Below are 11,724 nucleotides of genomic sequence, written 5' to 3'. Positions count from 1 at the left end.
AATCGAGTGACTTTAGATTTGGCCGAGGAAGAGGTCGTGGATCTGGAAAAAGTTGAGATAGTAATGAATGTATCCAATGGAATGCCATGTTACTTGTTATTGGTGTTGTGTACAATCAAATAGGTTTGATATAAGACTTAGGATGTGGTCGAGGTAGAGGCCGGATGTCCGGGAAAGGTCGATAATCAAGATGGTTCGAAAAGAAGGTGGATAAACGTTGCTATAAACGAGTGATATGACCAAACCGATTAAGAGGCGATTGTTGGGTTAGCCAGTTTTGATCAACCGGTTCAAAAGCAATTTTAATCCCATAGCCATTTTAGAAAAGTTACATTTTATGCATCTTTTGTGTGTTTGTTTAGGACTCTAGTTTAATTAGTATAAACAGGGTTAAGTATATGTTAAAATTTCCAACAATAAAATCTTGGTTAGCAGGTAATATCAATATTTTTTCCTCCATGTTATTCCCCTGCTTCTTCTTTGTTTCTTCTGCCTGGTGCACATAATTCTTGGGCATCAAACTATTAACAGGTTAATACCTAACATAATATAGATCATCACAGGTTATACACCATTGCTATCCACTTTGAGTACAAGGTGGTTATTGTGAGCAATAATGAGCATCTTTTTATTAATTTTAGACAAAACTTCAAAAATGGTCCCTGTGGTACCCTAAAATCAGAAGTTTAGTCACTAAGTTTAAAAAACCTCATAGATGGTCCCTGTAGTTTTAAAATTTTTAACAAAAGGTCCTTATAGTTTTAAAATTTTTAACAAAAGGTCCTTATTGCTAACTCTGACATCTTTTGTCCGTTAACTAAAGGGTATTTTGGTCATTTCACTACCTCAGGGACCATTTATGAAGTTTTACCTTATTAAAAAAATAGACAAAATTGCAAAAATGGTCCCTGTGGTATGCATTTTTTTGGGGTTTTAGTCCAAACCCCGACTTTTTTGGCTTCGTGGTCCTTTTGGGCCAGTTTCATTGTAGAATTGGTCCCCGATAAACTTGAAAAGACTATTTTGCCCTTTTAATTTGTTTTTTCCATTTACTTAAATATTTTTTTCATTTATTTAATTATAAATGTTAAATCAAATCAAGAAGGGGACCTCTCTCTCTCTCTCTCTCTACGAAGCCATCTCCACCAAGACTACTCCTAAGCTTCAAATTCTTCTACATGAACAAGATCTGAGTTTTGAACAACACCTAATGATTTATTTATCATAACCCATAAATAGATTTTCTACCTCTAACAAAACCTAGAAACTAACTTCCTGTTCAAATTCAACACACACATGCATACACCTGTAGAAATGGAACACAAATCGATGGTGATGGTGGTGACTTGTGACGTTTCATTTTTATATCTTCCTCGTCTCTAGATTCCAATTCCTATTTCAACATCCCCATATTAAAGCCAGTCTAATTTTAATTTTGATTTCAAGCAAGGAGGTGGTGTAGGGCTCTGGAAAAAAACGAACGCCCCTAAATCGAAGACAACATTTGATTTTCAACCACTACCACCATTAACTGCCCTTAAATCGATCATAAACTTCCAACATTTGTTCAACCACAATGTGGATTCAGCCAATACAATACCAACAGAGGAGAAGTCAGGGATAAGTTTGAATTTATACCCAACTCAATCTTGTTTCTTGAACAAGGACCAGAAACCCTTCAAAAACCTAGAAATTATGTTAACCGCATACCAATAAATGATGTGCGCATTCGATTTGAAAATAAAGGAACAAAACTTGTTCAGGGATTTGGGTAAATGGAAGGGATGAAGAAAGGAACTAAGCTTATTTTGTCATCTTTTTTTGATATACATCATATTTTTTTTCAATTGATCCGGAAGAAAGGAACGAAGGCAACTAACGGGAAGCTCCGGTGGTGGCTGAGAAATCACGAGGAAGGGAGGGGCAACCGATCTCCGGTGATCCCTCGTTGGTTCATTTGATTCGGCACCAGTAGCAACACACGATGGGGAGGAGGAGCAAAGCAGTCGCCAATCAAGGTGCTTCTTCTTTCCTAATTCAACAGAAAACATGGCAGACAAAGGGTTAGGAGGTAATGACGATCTTTAGGGTGTTTGGGTGGCGTTGCTCGGTTGGAGGAGGAAGAAAAATGTAGCTCCGGTGGCGGACAAACCTCTTCCTTGGCCGGTGGTGGAGAAAAACAGGAAGGAATGAAGGAATGACTGAAAAGAGAGAGAGATAGAGAGAGAGAGAGGTGGGTCCCTTTCTTGATTTGATTTAACATTTATAATTAAATAAATGAAAAAAATATTTAAGTAATGGAAAAAACAAATTAAAAGGGAAAAATAGTCTTTTCAAGTTTATCGGGGACCAATTCTACAATGAAACTAGTCCAAAAGGACCACGAAGCCAAAAAAGTCGGGATTTGGACTAAAACCCCAAAAAAATGTATACCACAGGGACCATTTTTGCAATTTGTCAAAAAAAATATAAAAAATGTAATTATTTAATATAAAAGGGTCCCCCCCCCCCCTCTCTCTCTCTCTCACATCATTTACCAATCACAAAAGTTATCAGAATTCAAATTAGAATAAGAAGCACCAATCAGATCCAATAAATGGAATTTGTTTAACAGAGATGGAAACACAAACATATAAAAGAGATAAATGGATTTCCCAACGGGTAGGGTTGTGGGTGGATATGCGATTGGATGGGGCTAGTTTCACTGGCGAATGGAAAGAGTCTATGATGGCGGTGATGGTTTCCCTGGTAACATAATAGAAAAGAGGAGAAAATGGTTTGAGAAGGAGAAGAGGAAAGGAGGTGGTGGGACTCGCTTCCTGATACCCATTTGATGACGATAAGAACCTGAATTGTACAACTTGTGGTGGTGGCAACCCATCCTCATTATACCCACCTGAATTCACACTGCCACCACTCCCTCTCCCACCAATAGCCGCATCACCGCCACCTCTAGGTGCCCATCTTTCCCGCCCATGTCTTCCTAATGTCATCTTTTCCCTTGTATATCCCTGTACTTTGCTAAATACACCTTTAGAGGACACTAATTCCGGTAAATGAACATCAATTTTTCAGATCGCCACCCACCACATCGTCGATTAACTACAACAACACCTCCAACCCCATCGCTGACCATTCCCTTTCGGTTTTAATATTTGTGATACTATTACGCAAGGAAAAGAAAAAAGATCATAAATGGTCCCTGTGGTTTCCCAAAATCTGAAGTTTAGTCCCCGTGGTTTAAAAACGTCATAGATGGTCCCTGTGCTTTCAAAACTTTTGACGATTGGTCCTTATTGCTAACTCCGTTAAGTTCTGTCCGTTAGCTAAAGGGCATTTTCGTCATTTCACCACCACATGGACCATTTATGATGTTTTCTATATATTTTTTTTAAAAAAGAAAAAATTAAATATAATCCCTTCTCTCTCTCTCTCTCTCTCTCTCTCTCTCGTTTTGACCTCCGGTGATGGAAGGAAATGAGGAACCGACGATTTCACAAATTCTCACCCTCCTCCTATCGAAGCACCACCCAAACACCCTTAGTAGTTTCTATTCTCGATTCCCCTCATCCTCTTTTCTTCCTTGACTCACCGGAAAAACGAAACATAAGGAAGTGGGTTGTTGCCTCCATTCCAGCCACCCCTCCTCCGGATGCTGAGAAATCCCACGAAACGCCCACATACTGTCGTTTTCATTGTCCTTCTTTTTTTAGTCAAATCTAGCATCGATAGTGCTCTCCATTGGTCGACTGTTGCTATTATTTCCTTTTTCGGTTCAATTGCTGTCGGAGACGAGTTCGAAGAGGCCAAGAGGATTGCTGAAAAAATGGGCTCCCCTTCATCGTGATTCCTCAACCACCATCGATCTACCCCTGTTGTTGCTTCCGATTCTATTATTCTTCTTGATTTGTCGTAAGGAGATGTTTAGATATCGATGACGGCTTCGTCTTCAATTAGGGTTTTCGTCTTCATTCTTCGGTTAGTGTTTTCTGCTTCAAATTTATTCATCGACCTGCAGATTTTTTAGGTTCTTAAGTTCTAAAAAATGTTTTATTTTGCTGGAATCGGGTTAGAAAACACACACATAGAAATGTTTTTGTTCATGAAATCATCGATTCTACTGTGTTCTTAATGTTGTATGTATGAGAGAGATGGAGTGTATTGATTGATTTTTGATTCTCAGATTACAAGAACACATACATGTTGTAGTTTTATCTCCAGATCGAATTTTCGAAAATCAGAGCATCAAAGAAATGGATTTGGAACACACACAAAATTACAATAACACATACAAAAAATTTGGAACATGAACACATACAAATACAAAATCTGAACTCAAGAACTCAAATTTCTAATTTTTTTTAAGCAAGAACAAGTTTAGGTTGTAGCGTACAACCCGTTAAAGCTTTTTCAGATCTCTAGAGAGAGAGGGAGAGAGAGAGAGAGAGAGAGAGAGAGAGAGAGAGACTTCTATGTTAAATAATTAGATTTTTTTATTTTTTTTAATAAGGTAAAACTTGGTAAATGGTCCCTAAGGTAGTGAAATGATCAAAATACTCTTCAGTTAACAGACAAAAGATAATGCAATTAATAATAAAGATTTTTTATTAAAAGTTTTGAAACCATAAAGATCATGTGTGAAGCTTTTTAAACTTAGAAACTAAACTTCATATATCAAATAGACTATTTTTGATGTCTTGTCTTAATTTTATGTGTATAGATGTTTTTAATGGAATAGAAGATAGGAGAGAGAATCAGGTTATTTTACCATTGGGAGAGGCTTAGCTAAACCTCTCGTAACATTCTAGTTTTAGGGTTATTTTGTTTATTTTTTGGTGTTATTTGAGTGATTAATAAATACGATAAAGCTTTTGTTCATCTATCATTGTTTGTGTATCATTGTTTGAGATTCATCTTCTAAATCAGTTCAATAGCAATTTCATAAATTGAGAAAATGTGATTTTTTTGAAGGAAAACACTTAAAAAAAACTATTTCTCAATTCTCAACAAGTCTCGTTGCGTCATTGGTTGTGAATCTCTGCAGACTGAAAAAGTTAGTCATTTTATTATAAATGGTAATATAAAAATGTCCTTTTGTGATTATATAAAGGGAAAATGACATATAGGCCCTATAATGTTTTTCGGGTTTACCCTTTTAGCCACTTAACTTATTTTTTGGCCTAATAAGGGAACCAAGTAGGGGGAACCTGTTTATTTAGCCATCTTCACCTCTTTTCCCCGGTATATTGACAAAACTTGGGGCCCACCTCTCTCTCTCTCTCTCGTATCCTGTTTCTTTTCTTTTTACCCAAAAAAACATTTCATCTTCTTCATCTCTTAATCAAAATTCCACATCCAATCATGAACAAACATACACTCATGCACACCTACTATCGCTCTCTCCATATTTTTTGGTTATCCAAAACGCAGTGCTCAGCAAACACTCAAAAGAAAACCCATAAATCCAATTTTATAATCGATTTATGTAAGTGTATATGTAGGTTTGGTTCTGGAAATCGATTTCTATATGTTCATTCCCAAATATCGATTTTTATGTGTATGTTTTCGTTTCTGAAAACGATATGTGTATGTGTTTATGAATCTGAAATTGTTTCAAAAAGGTACATGTGTGTGTGAATTAGAAATCGCTCCTTCTTCCTCTGGTCACTCACTGACCCTCGCTCGTCCTTTGGTATCATGTGATTTGTATGTGTTTGTAATGTTCTTTTGCAAAATCGAATCAAGATTTAGAGAGAAGGCGGAGAGGCACTGTTTACGTGAATAAGAAAGAGGAAAGAAAGGTGGGTGGCTGTCGGTATCAGAGCTCTAAGAAATTGGAGCTTCAAGATTAAAGAAATTACTATGTTCTTATTTCTGGGCTACCAAACACGCACATAAGATTAGACGTAATTGTTGATATAACTTCAAGCAACGTGTTACTCAATGAACATACAAACCCCACAATGACAGATGTGGGTTATCAAGATTGTTGACAAACATAGCCAATCTTCATGCCGAAGAAGATGATCGGGTACGACTCAGATAAGTAGCAGCAGTCATGTGGCTATTAGATGGTCGGTGAGGTTCACCGGAGACGACAAACGGTGGTCAATGATCAAAAAAACAACTCAATCCCCTTATTTGTTGATATGATGAGCAGGAGTACATGACCTCTATTTGCAGGTGGGTTTCAGGGAAAGAGAGTTAGAGAGAGAGAGAGTATGGGAAAATTCAAAGTCAATATAAGAAAATTGGTCAACAAATGTCAATGTGTCAAAGAAGTAACCGGCTGACCCCTTCACTTTGGCCAAAAGGATGTAATCGACCCGACAAAAACAACTTCGTGCCCTCATAAGGCCACAAAAATTGTTTAGGGACTAAAAGGATAAACCCTAGAAAGTTCGTAGGGCATTTGTGTCATTTTCCCTTATATAAAACAATTAACGTTGGCATAGGTATTAACGACGTATTGGTGAAAAACATATTCCATTACTAACTTTAATTTTAGCAATGGGTGATTGACGGATATATCGAGACACATCCACTTTGGAATTAATTAATACGTTGGTCAATAACTATTCGATTAGGCCAAAATTTTCTTCTAGTGGAAGAAGCAGATGATGTTGATTTCACTCGAGTAACTCATAGAGAAACCATGAAATCAACGTATTATTATGAAAACATAAAAGTCGCAACCATGCAGATGTTGGGTTAATCTTGATGGTTCGGGTAGAATACGGGTCAAGTCGGTTATGGATTTGAATGGGTCAGTCCAGATTCTTTATCCACAAGTTTAATAGTTAAGACTTAGTCCAAAGAATGACCTGGTTTGGTGGAGTTTTAGTATCGTGGACTTAGTAAGTCCTATCTTTGAGGTTTTTAGCTAATAGTTTTCCTTCTTCTTAGCATGTTAATTAAATAGTATAAGTAGAGTAGGGTTTATCTTCTATTTTGTAGTGGGACGTGTATGTATTTTCTGTTTTCCATGAATGAGTAATGCACAGAAAATTGTCCCACCCTTTGAGATTGCATGTGTTTCTTTTGCTGTGAATATTATTGCATGTTTGATCTTGTGCAGAGCATGTTCCAACAGCAGATGCCATGCAATGCATGGGCTACGAGTAGTTAAAAAATCTAATACCTTCAGATAATAGGAACCAACTCCACCTTGATTTCGTCAATGGTCACTTCCTCAAACCACACCTTTGGCACCAAAGTCACCAAAATAAACTCATCATCCTCCGCTTCCATTTCCTCCGAAAGCTCGGTTAACCCAAACCTTATGCCACTCTTCATTAACATGTCGTCACCATGGTTATGTGGCAACTGCGCAAAACTACCTGCAAACTCACTCTCTTCTTCAAAACTTGCGCTGACATCATCTTGGGCATTCACAAACACATCAAACTTAATGAACTTGTCGCTTTTAAACTTGATTCCTTTAATCAACAACAGCTCATTTGCTTTTTCCTTGTCTTCATGACTTCTGCTTTTGGCTGGCCTCTTCACTACTACCTTCGTTATCTTGTCTAGCTTCAAGGGGAACTTCACGTCTGGCAGTTGTTTAACCGTTTCAGCAGATTTCATGTTATATGGAATTGGTTGGGGAAGGGTACGACGTATATTGGATCGGCTTATTTTCCAGAGGGATGGGGAGTATTCATAATCGTATTTTAGCTTTTCCAAACTGACGCAATCTTTGTTGTAGACACGAACAAGCTGTTGGTTTTCATCATAAAACACGTACGATGCGTTACGCCAATCCCGATGTGTAGGTTCAGAGTGTCCTTTGATGCCCATATCCTTCCATAGTTTCCACATCCGGTCGACATTGGCATGGTGGATGTAGAACGCTGGGTTATACCACTAGTACACAAGTCATTTAATAGTGCGAGTGGTTTTTATTTTTTGATGCGGTCCCTTCAAAAAAACCGTCTTATTAAATACCTACAGCATCAAAAAATAAAAGAATTGCACCATAAAATAGCTTTGTTAGTGCGGTTTCCCAAAATCGCACCATTAAAGCATTTTTTGATACGGTTTCCCGAAATCGCACCAAAAAATCATGTGGAAACCGCCCTAAAAAACAATTACAACCGCATTAAAAATAATTCGCACTAAAAAACATTGAACCGCACCAAAAAACAATTCGCACTAAAAAATATTGAACCGCATCATTAATCTTTCCTTTAAAAATTTCATTCGAATATTTCATTTCGCGCTAGATCCCTCCAAATTTCATTCAAAATTTTCATGTTTTTCAAAATTTTCATTCAATCTTCCCTCTTTTATATAACGTTGGAGAGGCAACATCTTCTCATAATTATAGATTTTTCGATTTAATGCTTGAAAACGCATGTGAGGTATGTCCATTATTTATTTTCCTTTCATTAATGGATTTGTGACTCCATTTTTATCTTATTAATTATAAACGGATGTCCTATTTTAAGTTTTAACGATGTTTTTTTGTTCTGAATCTTTGCAGATGCCTTTTCTTCCGTCATATATCTCCAAAAAAGGATCCAAAGACTTATGATGTTTGCTTAAGTGACTTTGGTATGAAGCTAGTTTTTGCAGAATGAGTTTTAAGATGATGTTGAAAAAGAAATTGGAAAGAACATCGATGAAATGTAATTTCCCAAAAAAAGATTTTTAACTGTTAGAGAAAAATAAATTGAAGAGACTGAAACCACCTTTTTTGATAAATGGAAATTGCGATTGAACATTTGATTGAAAAACACTCACCAAACATACCTAAATACAAGAAAATGAAGCTTCATAAGTAGCGTGGTGTGCATCAATGGCGAACCTGGTTCGGTTTTAGCTATGTATTTTTTGAGGCAATTTTGGCTATTTTTTAGTGCGATTTTGGCTATTTTTTGAGGCGGTTTTGGCTATTTTTTGGTGCGATTTTGTCTATTTATTGGTGCGGTTTTGGCTATTTTTTGGTGCGGTTTTAGAACCGCACCATTAAATAAGGCTATTTTTTGATGCGATATTTTTTTAGTGCGGTTCAATACCCGCATCAATTAATCATTTTAACCGCATCAACAAATGCTTTCTGTACTAGTGTACCCCGCAGAGTAGAAGTTCCCCATGTCCTCGTTGTTCGGTATTCCTGGGTCACCCATCCATCTATGCACCGCAGTGTGACAACCAGCCTCTATTGACCCGACCGATGGGTCACCATTTCTATACGCGTCGTCGCCAGCCCGATACTCGCCACCAAAGAAGCTTGTTGTGTCACCGGCGTTGCTGATCATTTGCTTATACATTAAAGTCATATTGCTAGTTATCTGTCGAATACAAGGAGCGTGTCTATCTGAGCCACTCTAGTTGAGGTCGACAAGTGCTGGTGGTAAGTGCTTTCGATTACGGTAAGCGTCGAAGGCAGAATCGTCTTCCAAAAATGCCGGAAACGTCATTCCGTTGGGATGGTCCCAGTTCCAGTAAGGTAAAGCGAAAGTGGGATCATCGATTAACTTCCCGAGGATTCTCTCGTAGAAATACAAGTACCAACGATGGAAAGGAAAGAAGAGCCATGAGTTGTGAATCTGGAGTTCCTTATCTGGAAAACCACTCGTGATTTGAGTGTAACCACCGTTGCAGTAAGCACAATGAATTTTTGCTTGTGCAACGAAACTGTGTGGGTGTTCATCTGGGAGATCTCTCATCGCTTGGATTGCTGCTTTGTACTTGGCAACGTACTCGGGGGTGGTTCTATGTGCCGCTGGTCTAATCCGGATCACTTGGTCTTTAGGGAACACAAAGTCTTTGGGGGCTGTTGACGTCGGTGGCGCCGGTGGACAACATGCTCTGCTTCTGACTGCCTTATTTGGTCCTGGAAACCTAAATTTGAGGTCACGCATGTGGAGAAGTTGGGGGTCGTGATAGGCACAGCAAAGGCTGCAGGAAGGGAGGTGAAGTTGACGGTGGTGTAAAGGCCACCGAGCCCGAGGAGCATGTTCCTCCGATCTACATTTAGTGTGTCGAGAGATGATTTTGGCATAATAAGTTTTTGGGTTTCTGGGATTACGACTAACTTCTCTTTGTCATCTGGTGCGACGTTGCATGAGATTTGAAGGCGGTGGATTTGTTTGGGGTAACTGTTGTAGCGGCGATCAGAGGTGGAATTTGGTAGTGTTCTGGTGGTGATGGAAGTGAAGGTTGCAAAAGTTTGGAAAGAAAACATTGTTTTTGGGGGTACTTCACTCACTTCATCGAGCTTTATATATATATATATATATATATATATATATATATATATATATATATATATATATATATATATATATATATATATATATATATATATATTATACACTCCTGCATCTGACAACCATCCTTAAATATTCGAAACAAAACTATTGCAGCTTTTTGTTAAATGCTTTGTTTTCAAGAATAATTTATGGTCAATATTATCAGAGCCACGTTTTCTTTTACTTGTTTCTATTATAATTTATATTAAATTATTATTTACATTTAATTATAACTTTTGTGCCTGTGGTTAGGTAGTTTTTCCCAATTAGGTCCACTTTTCTCAAATTTAACCTTCATAGTCCATGAAATATTTTCTTCTAACTTTTGGTGCTTTGACTATTCAACTTAATGACACTAGTACAGAAAACATTTGTTGATGCGGTTAAAATGATTAATTGATGTGGGTATTGCACCGCACCAAAAAATATCGCATAAAAAGATACCCTTATTTAATGGTGCGGTTCCAAAACCGCACCAAAAAATAGTCAAAACCGCCTCAAAAATAGCTAAAATCGCACAAAAATATAGCCAAAACTGCCTCAAAAAATAGCTAAAATTGCACAAAAAAATAGCCAAACCCGCCTCAATATATAGGTAGCTAAAACCGCACCAATTAATAGGTTCGTCATTGATGCACACCACGCTGCTTATGAAGCTTTATTTTCTTGTATTTAGGTATGTTTGGTGAGTGTTTTTCAATCAAAGGTTTAATCGTAATTTCTTTTTCTCCAAAAGGGATGGTTTCAATTTCTGCAATTTCTTTTTCTCTACCAATTAAAAATCTCTTCTTGAGAAATCACATTTCATCGATGTTGTTTTCAATTTCTTTTTCAACATCTTAAAACCCACTCTGCAAAAACTAGCTCCGTACCCGTTGATTAAAAGTCACTGAATCAAACATCATAAGTCTTTGGATCCTTTTTGGAGATATATCACGGAAGAAGAGGCATCTGCAGAGATTCAAAACAATAAAACATCATTAAAACTTAAAATAGGACATCCATTTACAATTAATAAGAGAAAAAATGAGGCACAAATGCCGTTAATGAAAAAAAGATAAATAATAGACATACCTCACATACGTTTTCAAGCACAGAATCGATAAATCTATAATTATGAGAAGATGTTGCATCTCCAACTTTATATAAAAGAGGAAAGATTGAATGAAAATTTTGAAAAACATGAAAATTTTGAACGAAATTTGGAGGGATCTAGCGCGAAATGAAAAATTCGAATGAAATTTTTGGAGGAAAGATTAATGGTGCGGTTCAATATTTTTTTAGTGCGAATTGTTTTTTGGTGTGGTTCAATGTTTTTTAGTGCGAAATTTTTTTGGTGCTATTGTAATTATTTTTTGGGGCGGTTTCTACATGATTTTTTGGTGCGTTTTTGGGAAACCGCATCAAAAAAATGTTTTAATGGTGCGATTTTGGGAAAATGCACTAACAAAGCTATTTTATAGTG

General features: G+C 37.1%; 1 pseudogene; it reads right to left on the bottom strand.

The window, feature by feature from the left end:
• Nucleotides 1-7,143: 7,143 nt before the first annotated feature.
• Nucleotides 7,144-10,196, bottom strand: LOC145125374 (polyphenol oxidase I, chloroplastic-like; annotated as a pseudogene).
• Between the last annotated feature and the right edge of the window lie 1,528 nt (nt 10,197-11,724).

This window comes from Lactuca virosa, chromosome 7 (genome assembly GCF_052849685.1).
Source record: "Lactuca virosa cultivar CGN04683 chromosome 7, Lactuca_virosa_CGN04683_v6, whole genome shotgun sequence".
Classification (NCBI taxonomy): domain Eukaryota; kingdom Viridiplantae; phylum Streptophyta; class Magnoliopsida; order Asterales; family Asteraceae; genus Lactuca; species Lactuca virosa.
Note: the sequence above shows the minus strand (reverse complement) of the source record. Positions and strands in the feature narration are given on the sequence as shown.